General features: G+C 44.8%; 1 protein-coding gene across 3 annotated transcripts in view; it reads left to right on the forward strand.

The window, feature by feature from the left end:
• The window catches only part of st6galnac3 (ST6 (alpha-N-acetyl-neuraminyl-2,3-beta-galactosyl-1,3)-N-acetylgalactosaminide alpha-2,6-sialyltransferase 3), a 307564-nt gene that overhangs the window by 71917 nt on the left and 213001 nt on the right, over positions 1 to 22646 (forward strand). Inside the window, exon 1 of one of the 3 annotated variants that reach the window (XM_048538731.2) lies at positions 3473 to 3553. The exons of the other annotated variants lie outside the window; for them this stretch is intronic. The gene's annotated coding sequence lies outside the window, so the exon portion shown is untranslated. Of the gene's footprint in view, positions 1 to 3472; positions 3554 to 22646 lie in introns of those variants that run through there. 3 annotated transcript variants of the gene reach the window in all.

The raw sequence follows: 22646 nt of genomic DNA on the forward strand, positions 1-22646 counted from the left end.
GTTTGGCTTCCTCTCATAATAAAGTGTAGCATTCCATTAGCCTTCTTCATTATCTGCTGTACCTATATGCTGAGTTTTTGTGACAAGTGCGCGAGAGCACCCAGACTGCCTTGCTCCTGGGATTCTGCAGTTGTTATTCATTTGGGTAATACCTTTTATTCTTCCTGCCAAAGCAAAGCTTGTCACATTTTTCCCACATCATACTCCATCTGCTAAGTTTTTGTTTTAACCCACTCACTTAACTTCTCGGTATCAATCTGCAGCCTCCTCACAACATACCGTCCGAACTAGCTTTATGTAATCACTCCTCTCCTCTCATCTAAGTCATTGGAATAAATTGTAAGCTTTTGGAACCCAAGCACAGGCCTGTGCAGGATTCTACCTGCCCCATCCTGCCAAAAAAATTACCCATTTGTGCATGTTTTGTGGCAGCCATCCAGTCTTCATCCAGTGTGTTTTATATTACCCAACTGTGCAACGGTGCCCACCCCCCACCAAACACACACACACACACACACACACACACACACACACACACACACCATTTGCACAATAACTTTTTACATGGTACCTTACCAAATGCCTTCTGGAAATCAAAGTACCAATTGTCAACAGACTCCCCTGATCCATAGCCTATGTTACTCCTTCAAAGGACTGATTTGATTTATTTTGTTATATATTATTGTCACATGCACCTAGGTACAGTGAAACATTTTGTTTTGCATGTAGTACAGGCAGATCATATCATACAAAGTGCATTAGGGTGAGAGAACAGAGCCAGGAATTCAACGTTATGGCTGCAAAAGATGTGCAAAGAGCAATATCAATGTTAGATTTGAAATCTGACAGATCAATTCAGAAGTCCAACAACAGTGGGGAAGAAGCTGTTATTGAACTTGTTGGTTCGTGTGTTTAAGCTTGTATATCTTCTAGCTGATGGAAGAGATTGGAAGAGATTATAATCAGGGTGGAAGGGATCTTTGATGTTGGCCGCCTTTCCACAGCAATGAGAAGTGTAAGTGGAATCCATGGATGGAAGGTTGGCTTCCATAATGGTCTGGGCTGTGTTCACACTCTCTGTAGTTTCCTACAGTCCTGGGCAAAGCAGTGGTATGTCCAGATCGAATGGTTTTAATGGTGCATCTGTAAAAGTTGATGAGTCTTTATGGGCGTGCAGAATTTTCTTAGCTTCCTGAGGTAACTACAGGCATTGTTGTGCCTTCTTGACCATCACACCAACGTGGGAGGTCCAGGACAGATCGCTGGTGATCGTCACTTCAAGGAACTTGACACTCTCGACCATTTGCATGTCAGCTCCATTGATGAGGATCCAGTAAATTGGTGAAATATCATTTCTGCTTCACAAGCCCATGGTCACTGTTCTTGATTACCTGGAATTTTTCTACAGTCCAGGTGTACCCTCCCTGATAATCAACCTTCATGCTTTCTCCATGACAGAGGTCAAGCTAACCAAACATCATTTCTTGAATTCTGTCTCCCAGCCCTGTTGAATCAATGGTTCAGATTTAGTCCTTGCCAGTCTAATGGAACTTTCCATAATCTAGTAAAACTTGGAAAAAGAAATCCCCACAAAGTTACACATCACCCTCACTGGGAAATATATCACCTTTTCTTCATGGTTTCAAACCTGGAACTCCATCCCTAACAGCAAGGTGGGTGTTCCAACACCCCAAGTACTGAAGCCGTTCAAGATGGGCAATATATGCATGGGCTAGCCAGTGACAACCACAAACTATGAGCAAATTTAAAAGATGAAATCCAACCAGTTTGTTTCTGACTCATTCAGCAATAAATCAAAACTCTTGCCAGGGAATGCAAATTTCATTAAAGTTACAGATCAACACAATTATAATTTTTTTAAAAAGTTTCAGTCTTCCAGCAATTGCTCTATTCAGATTTCATTTCCACTTACAGTTTAATATAGTGCAACATTTTTAATTCATCATTTCAGATTGCTTTATCATCAGTACTCCATTGATCTTTATTCAGTCAGGGATGTAGGCTAATATTTATTGCCTGCCCCTACTTGCCCTTGAGAAGGTAATGGTGAGCTGCCTTCTTGAGCCACTGCAGCGCATGTGCTGTGGGTAGGTCCACAATGCCCTTAGGGAGGGAATTCCAGGATTTTGACCCAGCGACACTGAAAGAACAGTGATATATTTCCTTCAGGATGGTGAGAGGCTTGGAGGGGAACTTGCAGGGTGTATCTACTGCCCTTGTCCTTCTGGATGGAAGTGGTTGAGTTTGGAAGCTGCTGTCTGAGGAGCCTTGGTGAATTTCTGCAGTGTAACTTGTAGATGGTGCAGAAGGTGAGTTACTCATTGCAGAATTTCTAGTCTGTGACCTTGTAGTTATAGGATTCGGGTGGCTAGTTCAGGTCGGTTTCTGGTCTGGTTTGACACCTTTTGAACCAACAGAGCGTTAACCAGTGATAAACATATTACTCCTTCAGCTCAATAACAGACTTGTTAACAGCTCAGCAGAACAGGAATTGTTTTTAACACAATAGACGTGCAATGATACTGTCTCATATTTTAGATATACCCTTTTCACACAGTAAAACTGAAGCTTGTATGAAAGCAAATCAGTCCATTGGATGAAGGGAGTGGTTCCCTTGTTTCAGAGAGTTGTACTGTTTGAGTTGATATACTTCAAATGAAACAGTGAACTGAGACTGTCAGCCTGCAGTAATGGATATGAAAGCTCAGTGGTATTGTCTGATAAAGTGCCCCATCTCCGAGCTGATATCACTTTGACAAAATGATTCTTCATTTATCACATCGATACATTTGGGACCTTATCATGCACACATTGGATGCCATCTTTCCTACATTACAACAATGACTGCATATCAGTGATGTCTTCCATTTAGATAGCAGTGTAATGCTGTAAAATATTGCAAGATGCTTCACAGAAATAGAATCAGGCAAAATAAAATTACATCGAATCAAAGGATGCGATGTTAGTATATGTAACCAAAGAGGTAGATTTAAAGCAGTGTGTTAAGGGAGGGGAGATATTGATTTAAAAAAAAACAATGACTGGAATGTTAGGGAACAGATGGTAAAACAGAAGGTCACCAGTGTTTTATGTAAAGGAAGCGATGGATCTACAAAAGGTGACTTGGAGGTAAACAGAATTCCTACGTAGTTGTGGTGCTAACTTCATTGACTGTGAAGCCTTGCTGAGGTTGTGGAAGTGGCTGTACAAATACACCAGTCTTTCAGAATGGCACCACGATTGAATGAGATTGATGGGTGTATGTGCAGCTGTGGCAGTACAAGACTGTAGGAGGTCCGAGCGCTGTCCCATTGTGTGCCAAAGGCACGTGTCAGACAGCTTCACTGCACCAGACTGAAAATGAAATCCTGTTGTCAACCAATGACAAAAGCCACTATTTATGCCACTACAATCAGCAACACAGCGGAAAAGCTTTCTCTCCCTGGATTGAGATGTACAGCAGTCACCAGTGTCAGCCCAGCACACTGAGGCAAATTTTATCTTCATATTGGAACACAATTGAAGTGGTCAGGTAAAACATGACCTTAGCTCATCCTGGAGAGTTTCATTTTCTACTCTCATTTTATACAGGTATTTACTGGGATATGTTTTGAATTGGAGAATTTAAAACGAAAGATGAGTTAAACACCAGGGAACATTGTTTCCTTTTAATTTGAATCTATTTCCCAAAACATTCTGTCAGGCTTGTGTCGGTTAGGTTTTAAAATGTACTATTAAGATGCTTGGGAAGGCTTAATGCTCCGAGTTCGTGCACTTCAGTTGCTTAAGTATAAAATCTGCATTAAATACTTATTTGTTTCCGAGATTGTAATGCTCTATTGCCTTTTGCAAAAGCACTTTCTTTTGAGATGAGTATCCTGATGCTGGAAAGCAAACAACACATTTCAATTTTGCGAAAAGACAGAAATTATATTGTTTCAATTTTTATCGGTCTTTGTCTGATTGTGTGTGTTCCCTGTCAAGAGTACTGCAAATCACTACTCTGCAAAGACAAAAAAAAATGCTTTTAGGTTGACAGCTGATCTAATCTCCATGAAATAATGGAAAACAAGAGAGAGGGAGAGACTCGGGCAATATTCCAGCTCAGGGACTGTAGCACTTCCAAGCAAATAAACATGAATCATTTCAGAATACTAAATAAGCACCAGCTTAACACTGTTCGAATGATTGCTGTGAGTGCTGTTAACATGAGCAGTCTGTTGTAATAACGGACAGTGCTGGAGAAACTCAGCAGGTCTGGCAGTATCTGTGGAGAGAAAAATGGAATTAATGTTCCAGGTTTGGTATAACTTTTGCTTCTGCATTCTTTCAGTTCTGAAGAAAAGCCATATCAGACTTGAAGCATTAACTCAGTTTTTGGGATTGGTGTAGATAGGTTGGCACAGACTGGATAGGCTGAAGTGTATCTTCTGTGCTGTTTGAATCTCTGACTGTATGTGGTTCTCCAAGACTCTGTTTTTCTCTTTTTGAGATCTCCAGCTTCAGCAGTATTTTGCTTTTATTTGAGCAGTGTGTTGAATGTGCGTTGTAGTGTGAGCAAACCAGTCTGTTCATTTCCAGCATGTTTACATTGTCACCACATGCTGAGAGTGGTGGGGCCTCGCATTTACAATGCATTTGAATAGAATCGTGTGTACTTCAGCGCAGAAAAAGGCCATTCGGTCCAAGTGAACTCTTCTGGGCTCCATACCATTCTCCCAATGTCCATATTAGATGAGGGATTGATTAAGTTTCTTATAAACCTGATCTTCTTTGACACAGACAGGAGTGCTGTCATCGGAACACATCTGAACTCAGATGATGCTGTTGGGATTCAGAGTACTAGCAGCTGTGCCTCTGAGTCAGAGGCTGAGGGTTCAAATCTCACTCCAGTACTTAAAGCAGCATACTGGACAGACCCTCTTAGATGGAGCGATGCACTCTGAGGTGCTGTCTTTCAGAGGAAACACTGAGCCAAGTCTGTCTTCCCTCAGAACGTAACTGATTGCATGCATTAATTAAGGAGGTAATGGTAGTTGAACTCAGTACAGAGAACAGCAAATGTGAAGTACTGCAGATGCTGGAAATGTAAAGTATGAATAGAAAGTACTGGAGAAGCGCAGCACATCTGTGGAAGAGTAAGCACAGTAAAAGTTTCAGGATAATAGTATAGAATTACAGAATTGTTATGATACAGAAAGAGGCCATTACATCCATTTGTTAAATGAGCACTATTACCTCATGTCAACCTCCTCCTTTTATTTTTATCCAAATAATCATCCAATAATTTCTTGGATGCTCAAGTTGAACCCGTTTCCTTTCAACTCATTTCCAGGCAGTGCATTCCACACCCAAACTATTTGCTGAGTGAAAAACACTCTCTCCTCACTAGAGATAATGGGAACTGCAGATGCGAGACAACAAAGTGTGGAGCTGGATGAACACAGCAGGCCAAGCAGCATCTTAGGAGCACAAAAGCTGACGTTTCGGGCCTAGATCCTTAATCAGAAAAGGGGCAGGGGGAGAGGGTTCTGAAATAAATAGGGAGAGAGGGGGAGGCTGATATCCCCTGAGGTTTATCCCCGGAGGGAGGAGGGTAACTTTTCAATTTTAACCTCATTGCGAAGCCTCTTCACGGGATGCCTAAACTGAAGAAGTTACCCTCCGGACAAACCTCAGCGGATCCTCTCCCTCTCTCCCTATTTATTTCCGAACTCTCCTCACTACATCCTTTGACTCATGATCAAATGGCTGTTCTTTGGATCTCAGTTTGAGTTCAACCTGGTTTCCTGGCCAACTTTCTTACTTCAACCAGCACCACTAAAAGCCAATGGCATGGTCATTATCTCATTGATATTTGCGAAAGCTCTGTATGTGTAAATTGGTTGCCACATTTCCTACAGTACAGCAATGACAACATTGCAGAGGTAAGTCATCGGCTGTAATGCCCTTGGGGGTGACCTGCAGTCATGAGATTTTTGATGGAAATACCAGTCTTTCATTCTGTCAGTGCTACACTTCTGAACTCTGAGAGGAACTTTAGAGTAGGTGTTATATACACAGGAGCTGGGGAAGTTTCAAGCAGCCAGCGAGAGGGAAAACCTGTCAAATAGGTGGACTTAACTGGTCAGGATTCACAACGTCGCTTTTGTTTCTTTTATCCATTCATAAGATGAGGGCATCATCGGCTAGTCCAGCATTTATTATTCATCCTTAATTACCCAGAGGGCAGTTAGGAGTCAACCACATTGCTGTGGGTCTGGAGTCACATGTAGGCCAGAACAGGTAAGGATGACAGTTTCCTTCCCTAAAAGACATTAGTGAACCAGATGGGATTTTCAGGCAATCAGCAATGGTTTCATGGTCATCATTAGACTCTTAATTCTGGATTTTGGTTGAATTTAAATCCCACCATCTGCTGCCCAGAACATCATCTGAATTAACAGCCCAGTGATAATGCCGCTAGGCCATTGCCTCTTGACCACATGGCAGATTCGGATTTAGTGATTGGCCCGAGGGCACATTTGTGGTCAAGTAGGCTGCCCATCATCCCAAGTTGAATGCCAGCTTGTGGCGCATCCACTCATTTAATTAAAACATTTTGTATTTGTGTCCTATCTTCAAGCTTTATTCAACAATGCATAAGAATCTCAACATACCTGCTTTAAGGGGTGTGAGATAGTGAGCATTGTGTGCGCCTGTATTTTTCCTTGTTGAACTCTGCTGGACTCTGTGACACTAAAGAAGGGATCAGGGGAGTGGCAGCTTTAAAAGACCTCCCACCCATTCTGTGGGATGAGGCCAGGGAGTTGGATTGGAAGCACGGAGCAGGAGGGAAAGAGGAATCCATAGGCAGACAAATAGTAGCTTCAAGGACTCAGAGGAGTGGAACAAAGATGGAAATTGCTGGAGAAACTCAGCAGCTCTGTGGGAAGAAAGCAGAGTTAATGTCTCGAGTCCAGAATTGTTAGTATCTGGGAAAAACTGGTATTTATGCTGAAGTTGAAGTTGGGGAGAGGGATGAGCAGATAGTTGGAGACAGAGCCCAGAGACAGAGAGAGGGATAGAGATAGGGTAAATAAGGAGAGCAAGGGTTATGGGGAGAAGGCAGGACTATGGAGTTGAGAAACATATCAACCATGATCGAATGGTGGAGCAGATTTAATGGGCCGAATGGTCTAATTTTGCTCCCGTATCTTGTGATTTCAAGGCTTGATAATGTATAGCAGGCCAGGACAGAATAAATGTTGAGTAAGAGATAATAAGCACTCACAGTCGGTGAAAATGGGTTAGCTGTATTGAATGCAACCCACATAATGTGATAATGGGCCTGGGAGTACTGGAAATGGGTGACTGTGCTAAAAGCATCCCTTGTCATAACAGAGATAATGGGAACTGTAGATGCTGGAGAATCCAAGATAATAAAATGTGAGGCTGGATGAACACAGCAGGCCAAGCAGCATCTCAGGAGCACAAAAGCTGACGTTTCGGGCCTAGACGCTTCATCAGAGAGGGCTGGGTGTGGGATGGGTAAAAAACATGGTAGAGTGGAATGAAGCTCGAAAATTATAGAGCTCAACACTGAGTTCAAGAGGCTGCAGAGTTGCCAATTGGAAAATGAGATGTTCTTTGAGCACACAATGAAGCTTGCTGGAACACTGCAACCCCGAGCCGTTGGCACGGGAACACGGTGTTGAAGTGGCAGGAAACTAGAAGCTCAGGGCCGTTTTTGCAGACAGAACATAGATGTTCTGCAAAGCAGTCACCCAGCCTGCATTTCATCTCTCCAGTTTACTGGAGACCACACTGTGAGCAGAAAATACATGAGATGAGATTGTGTGAAGTGCGGCTAAAGCGCTGCTTCACCTGGAAGGTGTGCTTGGGGCCTTGGATACTGGGGAGAAAATAAATTGGCAGGTGTTACTCCTTCTACGATTGCATGGGAAGGCTCATTGGAAGTGTGGGGAGTTTTTGGGTTCAGAGGAGAGGAGGATCAGAGTATCCTGGAGGGAATGCTGAAAGGGGAGAGGAGGGGAATATGTGTCTGATTGTGGCATCCTGCTGGAGGTGACGGAAATGGTGGGTTACAAACATTGGGGTGAGGAGGCCGGTGGGATGGTATCTTTTGCTTTGGGTGGGAGGGAAGGGAAGGAGTGAGGGTAGGGTGCAGGGGATTGGTTGGACATGACTAAGCGCCCCGTCAGCCATGATGATGGAGAATCCAGGGAAGGGGCTGGCACCCTGGCTGTGGTGAGGCCGGTGTGAATGTAACAAAATCAGGCATCTAAGGGCAGGGTCATGTTGTCCACTTAGTACATGTGGATCAGTCATAAGATGTTGACTGGCAGAATCCTCACAAGGCTTTGAGTTCACCTCCAACATTTTAGTTCTCTCCACTGAGAATGACTTCAGACACTGAAGGGAGGGCCAGCAAAATGAGCAAGTTTGACCCTGTTTCATGCAGTTAAGTATAACACTGGACATTAACATGGACAGCCTGAAGAGTGGTTGAGTCAGAAACTCTTGTAACATTGAGGCAGTATTCAGATATTCACTGGATGATGAATGAAAAGTGCTTGAAGTATTTGAAGTGAAAATTAAATTACTTATAGCACCATTGTGCTGTCAATGCATTTTATATTTATGAGGTGGAGGTGCTAGTGTTGGTCTGGGGTGGACAAAATCAGAAGTCACATGACACCAGGTTACAGCCCAGAAGGTTTATTTAAAATCACAAGCTTTTGGAGCGCTGTTCCTTTAAGTGACTATACCTGACAAAGAAGCAGTGCCTCGACAGCTTGTGATTTCAAATAAGCCTGTTAGCCTATAACCTGGCGTCATGTGACTTCTGTCTTGTGTCAATGGCAGTGGAGTTGACAGGCAGTCTGTGAGGTGAAGCCTCCCTATTTGTACAGGAAGCCCTTCCAAAGGCCACCATTGTCAACTGATGGTGGATATTGTCAAAGAGATGTTATCCTGCAACGTGTCTCCCATGCACGCTGCTAGCACAGGTTTGAGTCGCACTGGGACTAGCAAACGGTGGGTGTGACGTTCACTAGCAGTTCCACCATCTAATATGCCGTTGTTAAAGTCCATCCCCCCCACCCCTCCAACCACTCCATCCTGAAGCAGTGTGCTATGACTGTCAAGAGAAACAAAACCTGTGTTGATGCTTTACACACAAGCTCCATCAGGCTGGGTACTAGAGGCCTCACCATCTGGATTGGATTTAGTCCAAAACAATTTAGCAATTTGCTTAATTAGAAACAAAACATCAGCTAAATGAGGTTATCACTTCTTCACAAACAGCGGAAACCCTGGGAGGAGAACGAGGATCTTAAGCTAATGCTTTTGAAAGTGGCTCTAAGCCGTATTTGTGCAGTGGCTCAAGAGCTCTCTTTCCTTCTGTCTGCCTGCTCTCCTCTGTCAGCCCTGACCTTCTGCCTAATCCTGAAACCGCTGTAGCCATGACCGGGAAATGATTGAATCTTGGTTCAATCAACCTCCGGTTTCCTCCCACAGTCCAAAGAGGTGCAGGATAGGTGGATTGACCACACTAAATTGTCCGCAGTGTTCAGGGATGTGAAGTTTAGGTGGGTTACAGGGGGGATGGGTGGGGGTGGACTCGGTAGGCCAAATGGCCTGTTTCCACACTGTAGAGATTCTATGATTCTACAATTCATTCCCTACGGAATGTCATTGTCATTGTTAATCTCATTCTGATTGTATTCTGTTTTCATTATTACTGGTTTAAATGAGTAACAGTGATGTTTGGAGTCAGTTAACTGCTGTGGCTACATCTGCAAGAGTTGCAAGATTTCACAAACAACTCTGGTGAGAGAGGAGAGTTGGAGGCCAGAACCCACTGCTCCACATCAGAAAGTGCCATGGGAACTTTACTGTTCTGGGATGGGAGGACAGGTGTATGAAGAGAGACTGGACTGGTCAGCACTATATTCACTTGAGTCGAGAAGAATGAAGAGTTGGGAGGGTGGAGGGTGAGACATGGTAAACACAGGAAGGATGTTTCCAGTGAGCAGGGAGTCCAGAGCAAGTAGTCACAGTCTAAGGATATTAGGGAGGCCATTTAGGATTGAGAGGAGAAGAAATGTCTTCACTCAGAGAGAGTGGTGAGCCAGTTGAATTCTCTACCACAGACAGTGATCAGGGCCAGAACATTGAATATTTTGAAGAAGGTGTTACATATAGTTCATAGAGCTAAAGGGATTCACAGGATATGGGGAGAATTTGGGAACTAGACACTGAGTTGGATGATCAACCATGATCATGTTGAATGGCAGAGCAGGTCCAAAGGGCCGAATGGCCTATTCCTGATCCTATTTTCAATGTTTCTGTCCAGCCCATTCCAACAGGTTCCCCTCTAGCGTGTATCTTATCCAAACCTGAAGAAATCCAGTGCTCTCTCAGTACAACAGTGTCCCACCATGGTCCAGATTACTCACTCCAATCCTGCAATGACCCTTAAACCTGCAACCTCCTGGTCTACGGGCAGCTGACCTCAATGGAGAAGAAAAATGTTTCACTTTAAAAAGACTCTGTAAATATTTGAAGGCATCAAGCACTCAGCAGGGTCGGCCACGGCTCAGGGACAGCATTTCAGCTCGACATGAGCAGATTGTCAGTGTAAGGAGAACTGTCTTAGCTTTTCTCATCTCTCGACTTAACTGAGTTAGCGATGCCCTTCAGAGGCTTTGACTGCCCTTCGTGTTAAGCTCTAATAGGTCTTGCAACCTATCCAGCTGACTCCATTTCTCACCATTCTAACAGATACTCCACAGAACAGATTATTGTCAATAATAGATAATAAAATGTGAGGCTGGATGAACACAGCAGGCCAAGCAGCATCTCAGGAGCACAAAAGCTGACGTTTCGGGCCGAGACCCTTCATCAGAGAGGGGGATGGGGGGAGGGAACTGGAATAAATAGGGAGAGAGGGGGAGGCGGACCGAAGATGGAGAATAAAGAAGATAGGTGGAGAGAGTGTAGGTGGGGAGGTAAGGAGGGGATAGGTCAGTCCAGGGAAGGAGGTGGGATGAGGTTAGTAGGTAGCTGGGGGTGCGGCTTGGGGTGGGAGGAAGGGATGGGTGAGAGGAAGAACCGGTTAGGGAGGCAGAGACAGGTTGGACTGGTTTTGGGATGCAGTGGGTGGGGGGGAAGAGCTGGGCTGGTTGTGTGGTGCAGTGGGGGGAGGGGACGAACTGGGCTGGTTTAGGGATGCAGTAGGGGAAGGGGAGATTTTGAAACTGGTGAAGTCCACATTGATACCCCCAGGCCTCCTACCCTCCCTCGACCTCTTCATCTCCAACTGCCGTCGAGACATTAACCGCCTCAACCTCTCCACCCCTCTCACCCACTCCAACCTCTCCCCCGCAGAACGGGCAGCCCTCCGCTCCCTCCGCTCCAACCCCAACCTCACCATCAAACCCGCAGACAAGGGTGGCGCAGTGGTAGTATGGCGCACTGACCTCTACATCGCCGAGGCCAGACGCCAACTCTCCGACACCACCTCCTACCGCCTCCTCGATCATGACCCCACACCCGAGCACCAAACCATCATCTCCAACACCATTCACGACCTCATCACCTCAGGGGACCTCCCACCCACAGCCTCCAACCTCATTGTTCCCCAACCTCGCACGGCCCGTTTCTATCTCCTTCCCAAAATCCACACACCTGCCTGCCCTGGTCGACCCATCGTCTCAGCCTGCTCCTGCCCCACCGAACTCATCTCCACCTATCTGGACTCCATTTTCTCCCCTTTGGTCCAGGAACTCCCCACCTACGTCCGTGACACCACCCACGCCCTCCACCTCCTCCAGGACTTCCAATTCCCTGGCCCCCAACACCTCATCTTCACCATGGACGTCCAGTCCCTATACACCTGCATTCCGCATGCAGATGGCCTCAAGGCCCTCCGCTTCTTCCTACCCCGCAGGCCCGACCAGTCCCCCTCCACCGACACTCTCATCCGCCTAGCTGAACTCGTCCTCACCCTCAACAACTTCTCTTTTGACTCCTCCCACTTCCTACAGACTAAGGGGGTGGCCATGGGCACCCGCATGGGCCCCAGCTATGCCTGCCTCTTTGTAGGTTACGTGGAACAGTCCCTCTTCCGCACCTACACAGGCCCCCAAACCCCACTTCTTCCTCCGGTACATTGATGACTGTATCGGCGCCGCCTCTTGCTCCCCAGAGGAGCTCGAACAGTTCATCCACTTCACCAACACCTTCCACCCCAACCTTCAGTTCACCTGGGCCATCTCCAGCACATCCCTCACCTTCCTGGACCTCTCAGTCTCCATCTCAGGCAACCAGCTTGTAACTGATGTCCATTTCAAGCCCACCGACTCCCACAGCTACCGAGAATACACCTCCTCCCACCCACCCTCCTGCAAAAATTCCATCCCCTATTCCCAATTCCTCCGCCTCCGCCGCATCTGCTCCCACGATAAGACATTCCACTCCCGCACATCCCAGATGTCCAAGTTCTTTAAGGACCGCAACTTTCCCCCCACGGTGATCGAGAACGCCCTTGACCGCGTCTCCCGCATTTCCCGCGACACATTCCTCACACCCCGCCCCCGCCACAACCGCCCCAAGAGGATCCCCCTCGTTCTCACACACCACCCTACCAACCTCCGGATACAACGCATTATCCTCCGACACTTCCGCCATTTACAATCCGACCCCACCACCCAAGACATTTTTCCATCCCCTCCCCTGTCTGCTTTCCGGAGAGACCACTCTCTCCGTGACTCCCTTGTTCGCTCCACACTGCCCTCCAACCCCACCACACCCGGCACCTTCCCCTGCAACCACAGGAAATGCTACACTTGTCCCCACACCTCCTCCCTCACCCCCATCCCAGGCCCCAAGATGACATTCCACATTAAGCAGAGGTTCACCTGCACATCTGCCAATGTGGTATACTGCATCCACTGTACCCGGTGCGGCTTCCTCTACATTGGGGAAACCAAGCGGAGGCTTGGGGACCGCTTTGCAGAACACCTCCGCTCAGTTCGCAACAAACAACTGCACCTCCCAGTCGCAAACCATTTCCACTCCCCCTCCCATTCTCTTGATGACATGTCCATCATGGGCCTCCTGCACTGCCACAATGATGCCACCCGAAGGTTGCAGGAACAGCAACTCATATTCCGCCTGGGAACCCTGCAGCCATATGGTATCAATGTGGACTTCACCAGTTTCAAAATCTCCCCTTCCCCTACTGCATCCCTAAACCAGCCCAGTTCATCCCCTCCCCCCACTGCACCACACAACCAGCCCAGCTCTTCCCCCCCACCCACTGCATCCCAAAACCAGTCCAACCTGTCTCTGCCTCCCTAACCGGTTCTTCCTCTCACCCATCCCTTCCTCCCACCCCAAGCCGCACCCCCAGCTACCTACTAACCTCATCCCACCTCCTTGACCTGTCCGTCTTCCCTGGACTGACCTATCCCCTCCCTACCTCCCCACCTATACTCTCTCCTCCTATCTTCTTTACTCTCCATCTTCGGTCCGCCTCCCCCTCTCTCCCTATTTATTCCAGTTCCCTCCCTCCATCCCCCTCTCTGATGAAGGGTCTAGACCCGAAACGTCAGCTTTTGTGCTCCTGAGATGCTGCTTGGCTTGCTGTGTTCATCCAGCCTCACATTTTATTTTCTTGGAATCTCCAGCATCTGCAGTTCCCATTATCTCTATTGTCAATAATAGACTGGGTTTCCCTTTTCTATTAATGCCTTACATGGCAAAAAGCAAACATTAAAAACGAACCTGTATTCATTAGGTGAAGCGTTTTCAGGGGTGTTTCAACTTGATAAGACTCCATACAACAACTGTGAGAGACTTTTTCTAAAATTAAGCTATTATCAGATAATCCTCTTAGCTGACATTCACTGCTTTCGATGAGTGTAGATGAGCATTTGACAAGGCCCCTCATCGTAGCTTGGTCCAGAAGATTAAGTCAAATGATATCAAATATGAGTTGGTAAGTTGAATAGCAAAAATGCTCAATCATAAAAGATGGAGAGTAGTTGTGAAGGGGTGTTTTTCTGACTGGAAGTCTGTGACCACTGATGTTCTGCAAGGATCAGTGCTGGGATCTTTGTTGTGTGCAACATATATAGATGATTTGGGTGAAAGTCCAGGTGGTCTGATTAATAAGTTTGCAAATAAGATACATATTGGTGGAGTTATGCATGGTGAGGAAGGTCATCAAAGGATATAGCATGATATAGACTGTTTGGAAAGTTCAGCAGAAAAGTGGCAGATGGAATTTAATCCAGGAAAGTGTGAGGTGATGCATTTTGAAAGGTCCAATGCAACAGAATGCTACACAATAAATGGCAGGACCCTTAGGAGCACTGATGTACAGAGGCATCTTGGGGTACAAGTCCACAGCTCCCTGAAAGTGCCAACACAAGTGGATAAGGTGATAATGAAGGCATGCAGCATGCTTGCCTTTACCAGTCGAGGCATTGAGTATAAAAGATGCCAAGTCATGCTGCAGCTGTGTGAACTTTAGAAAGGCCTCATTTGGAGTTCTGGTCACCACACTATAGGAAGGATGTGGAGGCTTTAGAGAGGGAGCAAAACAGGTTTACCAGATGTTTCCTGGATTTGAGAGCATTAGCTATTCGAAGAGGGTGGGCACATTTGGATATTTTTCATTAGACCATCAGAGGCTGAGCTGTGACCTGATAGAAGTATATGAAATTATGAGAGGTACGGGTAGGTTAGATAGTCACAGTCTTTTTCCAAGGTTGGAAATGTCAAATACTAGAGGGCAAAGGTTTAAGATGAGAGGGGGAGGGTTAAAGGAGATGTGTGAGGGAAGTTATTTACAAAGAGTGTGGGGGTTCGGTGCCTGGAATATGCTGCTGGGGTAGGTGATAGAATCAGATACAACAGCAATGTTTAAGAGGCATTTAGACAGAGAAATGAATAGGCAGAGAATAGAGGGACTGAGATGTGGAAAACTAAGATAACAAAGTGTGGAGCTGGGTGAACACAGCAGGCCAAGCAGCATCTCAGGAGCACAAAAGCTGACGCTTCAGGCCTAGACCCTTCATCAAAGAGGGGGATGGGGAGAGGGTTCTGGAATAAATAGGGAGGGGGGGGAGGCGGACCGAAGATGGAGAGAAAAGAAGATAGGTGGAGAGGAGAGTATAGGTGGGGAGTTAGGGAGGGGATAGGTCAGTCCAGGGAAGACGGACAGGTCAAGGAGGTGGGATGAGGTTAGTAGGTAGGAAATGGAGGTGCAGCTTGAGGTGGGAGGAAGGGATGGGTGAGAGGAAGAACAGGTTAGGGAGGCAGAGACAGGCTGGTTGTGTGATGCAGTGGGGGGAGGTGGGGAGTGGTTAGTGTCTAATATGCAGGTACAGAAGGTAATGAATAGGTCAAATGGAATTTTATTATTTATTGCAAAAAGAATGGATTATAAACGTAGGGAAATGTTGTTCCAACTGCACAAGGCACTGGTGAGACTGCATCTGGAGTATTGGGTACAGCTTTGATACCTTGACATGAGGAAGAATGTTGTTATATTGGAGACAGCTCAGAGAAGGCTCACTAGATTAATTCCAGAGATGAAAAACATGAATCATGAGGAGACATTAAGCAGTTTAGGCCTACGCTGGCTCGAGTTTAGAAACAAGAGAGGAGATTTAATTGAGGTTTAAGTGATGTTAAACGGGATTGAGGAAGCAGAGGTAAAGCAGATGTTTCCTCTTGCGGGCAACCTAGAGCAAGAGGTTAAGAGGCAGCAGGTTTAAAACAAAGATGAGGAAGAATTATTTCTCTCAAAATGTCTTGAAGCTGTGGAATTCACTATCCTAGAGTGCAGTGAATGCTGGGATTTGAGTAAATTTAAAAAGGAGGTAGGTTTTTAAATAGTGATGGGTTGAAAGGTTATGGGGAGTGGGCAGGAAAGCGGAGCTTAGGCTGAGATGTGATCAGACAGAGTCTTATTGAATAGTGGAGCAGGCTGAAGGGGTGAACTGCCTCCTCCTGCTCCTAGTTCCTATGTTCAGATCAGTTTGAATTAATATTGGGTGTGCTGTGCATGATGAGATGAAACCCTGTTTGAGTCTCTGCCTAATACCAACAGCAACTGGACAGGGGATAGAGTATAAAACCAGGGAAATAGGTGCTCAGGGAAGTGAAACTGCCCCTGGAGTCTGGAACATTTTAGGAATAATGCATTTTCCATTTAAGACGCAGATGAGAACAAGTTTGTCAGAGGGTCATGAGTGTTTGAATTTTCTTCCCCAGTGAGCAGTGGAGGCTGTCTCATTAAATATATTTAACGTTGACTTGGGCAGATTTTTGAGCAAGGGGGCCAGACAGGAATGTGCGGTTAAGGCCACAATTAGATCAGCAATGGTCTTATTGAATGGCACAGCAGTCTCAATCAACCAAGTAGTCTTAGGCTGCCCCTGTTTCTCATGATCTTATGCTGTTTCCTAGCTTTTTTTCGTTAATAATAACATGAAGGCCTTGGCTATTCTTATCTGAATAGCATGTTGCCAATATTCAAGCAGTTGACTTTTGTATAAAGATTCATTGAATACAGATTTGAATATTTCTGGGCCAGTTGTTTTGCTTTTTAATGGGGAATAAAAATGGATGGTACAATTATGCCACCGACTATGTTACAATCATATATTTGATAATTCAAGACATCGGAAAAGTGCAGTGCCGCTAAAGAGGAACAATTGAAGTATAGTCACTGCTGCACATTAAAAATAATAAGGGCTATTAGGACAAGACTATGATTTTTGTAAAACAGAACCTTATAGGATGGATATAAAGGCTTCGGGGAGGGTGCCAATGGCCAGCTCCTTTGTTTTGCTGATGGTGATGGAGAGACTGTTAACTTTACACCAGCCGCTAAAAACTCAATCTTTCTGCTGTTCTCTGTCTCATCGTTGTTTGGAATCTGACCTACAACAGTGGTGTTGTCAGCGGACTTGGAAATGAAGTTGGGATGGAGTTTGGCCACACAGTCATGAGTGCGTTAGGAGCATAGTAAGGGGCTGAGTATGCAGCCTTGCGGGGCACTGGTGCTGAGGAGTTAAAGTTTGAGGGAGCTTGCTGGCTGCCATACCTTTACCATGACAACATCGCTCCATTGGCTGTAAAGTGCTTTGGGACTGTCTGAGAGGATGAATGTTGGGATCCAAATTTAATTAGACCATAAGAAATAGGAACAGGAGTGGGCCATTCGGCTCTTCGAGCCTTCTCCACCATTCAATAGGATCATAGAATCACAGAGTTACACAGCACAGAAACAGACTTTGATCCAAACTCATCCATGTCAGCCAGATATTCTAAACTGATCGAGTCCTATTTGACAGCAATTGGCCCATGTACCCATCCAGATGCCCTATAAATGTAGTAATTGTATCTGCCTCCACCGCTTCGTCTGGCAGCTCATTCTATACCTGCACTACCCTCTGCATAAAAAAGTTCTCTGTCACATCATTTTAAACCTTTCCCCTCCTACCTTAAACCCAGCTGGACTCCCCTACCCTAGGAAAAACACCTTGGCTATTCACCCTATCCTTGCCCCTAATGAATTTATAAACCTCAAAAAGGCCACCCCTCAGCCTCTGACCCTCCACAGAAAATAGTCCCAGCCTATTCAACCTCTCCTTATGGCTCAAACCCTCCTGTACCCACAAATCTTTTCTGAACCCTTTCAGGTTTAACAGCATTTTTTCTAATAAGCAGAGAGACTAGAACTGAACACAACATTCTAAAAGCGGTTGCAACATGATTTCCCAACTCCTGTACCCAATTCATTGGCCAATAAAGACAATTATACTAAACGCCTTCTTTATGACCCTGTCTACCTGCGACTTCACTTTCAAGGAAATATATACCTACACTCCTCGGCCTCTTCGTTCAATAGCACTCCCCTGGGCCCTACCATTAACTGCATAAGTTAAGAAGTTAAGGAAAGAAAGCAAACTGTATATCGGCTTTCATAGCAGGAGGTTTAGAGTACAGGAGCAGGGACATCCTGCTGCAATTGTACAGTGCATTGACAAAGTCACACATGGAAGACTGAGAACAGTCGCGGTTTCCTTATCTGAGGAAGGAAGTTCTGGTTGTAGAGGGTGTGCATCAAATGTTTCCCAGACTGAGTGCTGGAATGATAGGACTGACAGATGAGCAGAGGTCAAGTCAGTTTGGATTATGCTCACTGGAGTTTAGACTGAACACTCCCCACGTCCACTTTCCTGCCTTTTCCCCAATAAGCTGTTTCATGTCATCTTGCACAATCTCTCTATAGTTATTGAGTTCCTGTGTCACTGCCTCTCCAAACGATGATTACAATCAGGAATGTTGGATCAAGACCCTCTCTCTCCCCACATACAGAAATTCCTGGAGATTTTCATCAAGACACCAGAAGGCGCAACCACTAAGGGTTGGTCAATCTCACTTACAGTAGACCCCTAGCTTTGATGCGAAGGTGAAAGGCCTGTTGTTAGCTTCGAATGTGACACTAACATCCATTTCTCAATGGTATCAGCAGGAGAGCCTGCAGGGAACCTTAATCACTGGCATCGTGAGTGAAGTATCATTAATTACACTGATGGATGCTATCATTTAAATTTTATGGTTCCTATGACTTCAACACTGAAAGAAATCAGTAATACAGTTTAGACCGCTAATGATTCATTTGGAACAATTCCAGTCATTTGTGGGAGAATTCAGAGTTACAAAATCAAAATGTAAATTTTTGAAATGTCAGTGCCTGATGTATGGAAGTAATTAATGATAGTCTCTTTCACTCTAGCAATGACTGTGACAGGCAGGTTGATGCAAGTGTTCGCACAGGCGTTAAGTGCTTGCAAATTACCCAGAATACTGTTACCAGCCAATGAAATTCATGGGAAGGATATCCAACACACATTGTTAGTGATGAAGGACAGTTTGTGGCAACTTAATTACAGGCATATGACAATTCGTAGCATTAGATGGTTTATGGATATCATCATAGGCAGACCCATACATCAGACAAGCTGGATGCAGTTAAAATGGCTTGTTACTATAAAACAGAGCAAGACAGCTCATTATATTAATTGAGTCTAGTTTACCAATTTAACCTTCAGGGGCCACAAAAGGCAGCCAGCGCGATCAGTAAAACGTGAAACTTGTATTTATGTAGCACCCTTGCATCCCTTCAGGCTATCTCAAAGCCCTTTACATGCACTTGCTGAAGAGTTGTCTCTGTAGGAATGTCAGAAGCACAGTCAACTTCCAGCTAACTCCCATAATAACCACTGTAATAATGACGAGAGAATCTATTCCAATAATGTTAGCAGAGGAGTCACAATTGTCAGAGGCTCCAGCAATAACTGACCTGCTCCTTTTTGGAACAGCTTCACTATTTTAATTTGGAGCTGGGTTTCAGGCAAGGATTCTGTTTCTCCATTTCGTTTGGACACCTCATTTAGAACCAAAGGTTTTAATTCCTATAGCATCCTAAATTTAGTTAAATAACTCAATCATTCACAATGTGTATAATCAAATGAAAAACAAAATCAAAAACCAACACAACACAGATATCGAGGTGTAGAGCTGGATGATGAACACAGCAGACCAAGCAGCATCATAGGAGCAGGGAAGCTGACATTTCGGAGATATTCAGTAGAGGACATCGGGACAGGTGACTTAAGGAGGAGGGAGAACTAGAGAATTTTAGGGAGAAAATTCCAGGAGATTTTCATCAAGATACCAGAAGGCACAACCACCAAGCGTTGGTCAATGCAAGTGGGAGACAGCTAAAGAACTACGAATGGAGGAATACAAAATTCTAGGAGGGTTACAATACTGGAGATTGCTAAAACAGGGAAGGGATGAGACCATGGAGGTTTTTGAATGAAGGAATTTAGTTTTGAGGTGTTGGTAGATTGGGAACTCTGTTATCAGCGAGCATAGCGGTGAGAAGTGAACTGCACTTGGTGTGAATCAGGATGTGAGCAGCAGAGTTTAGAGTGATCTTGAATTCAGCAGAAACAGAAACCTCTCAAAATGAAGGGACCCCAATTTAGGATTGAGAGGAGAGACTGCTTCTGTCAGAGAGTTGAGAGTCTTTGGAACTCCTTGCCACAGAGAGCTATAGGGGCAGAGTCCTTGTGCATATTTAAGGCTGAGACAGGTAGATTCTTGATCAATAGGAGAATCAAGGGTTATGGGGAAAGGTGAGGGAGGAATGGACCTGAGGAATGTTGGATCAGGATGTTGCTATGGAATGGTGAAGGAGGTTTGAGAGGCCAATTGGCCCACTCCAGTTGCTACTTCTTGTAGTATTAAGGTCATCCTTCTGGTCACCAAAGAACCAATAAGGGCGGCACGGTGGCTCAGTGATTAGCACTGCAGTCTCACAGCGTCAGGGACCCGAGTTCATTTCCAGCCTCAGGCGACTGTCTGTGTGGAGTTGCACATTCTCCCCATGTTTGCGTGGGTTTCCTCCGGGTGCTTCAGTTTCCTCCCACAGTCCAAAGATGTGCAGGCTAGGTGGATTGGCCACGCTAAATTGCCTGTAGTGTTCAGGGGTGTGTGGGTTATAGGGGAATGGGTCTGGGTGGGATGCTTCAAGGGACGGTGTGAACTTGTTGGGCTGAAGGGCCTGTTTCCACAGTGTAGCGAATCTAATCTAATCAGAAATGTGTAAGATGGTTCCAGGAAGCAAACCTGACAGTATCATTTACTTTTGCAATGATTTAACACAACTCACTAAAGGCAGTGGTAAGAATGGTTTCTCCCCTGTCCATAGTCAAATTATCCAAGAGCAAAGCATTCATAAAGCCTGACACATATAATGGCTTTTGGCAAATTCCATTGGATAAAAACTGAAGACTCCAAGCAGCTCTCATAACTCCATTGGGAAGATTTTGCATCACTCAGTCACATTTCATTTGGCATCAGCATCAAAACTTTTCCAAAGAATACTATGAATACATGTCAAGGGCTGAGCAGAGTCATCTACTACAGGGAGAACATTTTAATCCAAGAGGAGTCACAGAAAAGTATTATCTGAGAGCAAGGGTAGTCTTGAATCATTTACAAAGAAATGTTTTGACAGTTATTCAGAAGTGAGAATTTAGGCATGGATATGTTGTCTCCAAAGTCAAGTCACATTTGATTGCCACTGCTTTCAAGATGGATTCACATTTAAAAGTTGTATACTGCGATAATGAGAAAAGTTGTCAAAAGTGTTTCAAAGGATTTTGCAACTCATTCCACATAAAGCTGTTTCTGACAATGAACCAAACTTTGCAACTGAATACTTCAAGTACTTTGCAGAAGATGGTAGGTTCAGACATGTTAAACGTTCACCAAGATAATCCCAGTCAAATGTTGAAGCCATTTTTGCGAAAGAGCCAAGATTTTGAAACAGCACTGTGAATGACAGATCTACTTCATTACAATGTGGACTAGCACCTTCCAAACTACTGATGGGAAGTTAGCTCAACTTCCTACTCAGTCTGTGGAGTTATTTCCAAAGTTACAACTCAGAGATTATCAAAGAGCTCACGGTAAAGAAAAGTCTTGCAGGAAACAAAAAGCAAATAATTATAGTACAATATCTCATACTACGAATTTATAGAAGTTTTGGGAAAGCCACCAGGTTATGAGATCAAAACCAGGAAGGTGAGAGCATTCAGAGCAACAAACCCAATAAAGACCTTACATAATGCACAGCTGAAGGCACTGCAGGATGATATAGAGGGAATTTTATTCTGATTAATCAAACACATCTAGCACTTATGTATTGGGATGATCCAGTTGATGAACCTCAAATCTGCAAAAATCAGGAAATCTTGGCCTTCCAGGAAAGCCATCCAAGTCAACGAGTAGCATATGAAAAGATAATTGTATAATAATAACTGTATAATAATAATTGGGATAAAGACTTGGAGGATATATGTATATGAGTCTGAAAGGGTTATTATTGGAATAATGTGATTCGCATGACCCACTGTGATGGTGTCACACAGAGCCAGTCTAACTTTCATCTGTAATTAGTGTCTTCTACTGTGAAGACTGGTCCTAAGGATTTATTCAACTCCTCTGCTATTTCCTAGTTCCACAATACTATTTCCTCAGCTTCACTCCCTAAATGGGCTTCTGTTCACTTTTATATATTTCGAGAAGCTCCTGCTGTCCACCTTGATATTATTTACAAGTTGACCCTCAAAGTTTATTTTGCCCCTCTAATTTTTTTTTGGTTGAAACCAACAAAAGTCAATGTGTGATATTGTTGGCATCATTCTTAGAACAGCCCACCTAAAAGTCTCAACGATCAACAGGTCATTTTGAACAGCACTTCCCATTCCAATGTTTTGTGGCAGACTGAATACTGACCATATATACAAAACCCGGAATGTAATGGTTAGTGTTGTGCGTGGATCGGCAATTAGATAGCACCTGCTGGACAATCCCAAATTTGATAAGAATTACACTAACAGCCAATTCAGTCTCACAACTTGGGTCACTTTTCCTTCTCGAAGATGCATACATTTGTAAGCAGGGTCCTGTCCTCTGGAGATGAGAGGGCCATGCCCAATGTTGTACCTAGCTCCGGCTGA

The sequence above is a fragment of the Stegostoma tigrinum genome, chromosome 8, assembly GCF_030684315.1.
Source record: "Stegostoma tigrinum isolate sSteTig4 chromosome 8, sSteTig4.hap1, whole genome shotgun sequence".
Lineage (NCBI taxonomy): Eukaryota > Metazoa > Chordata > Chondrichthyes > Orectolobiformes > Stegostomatidae > Stegostoma > Stegostoma tigrinum.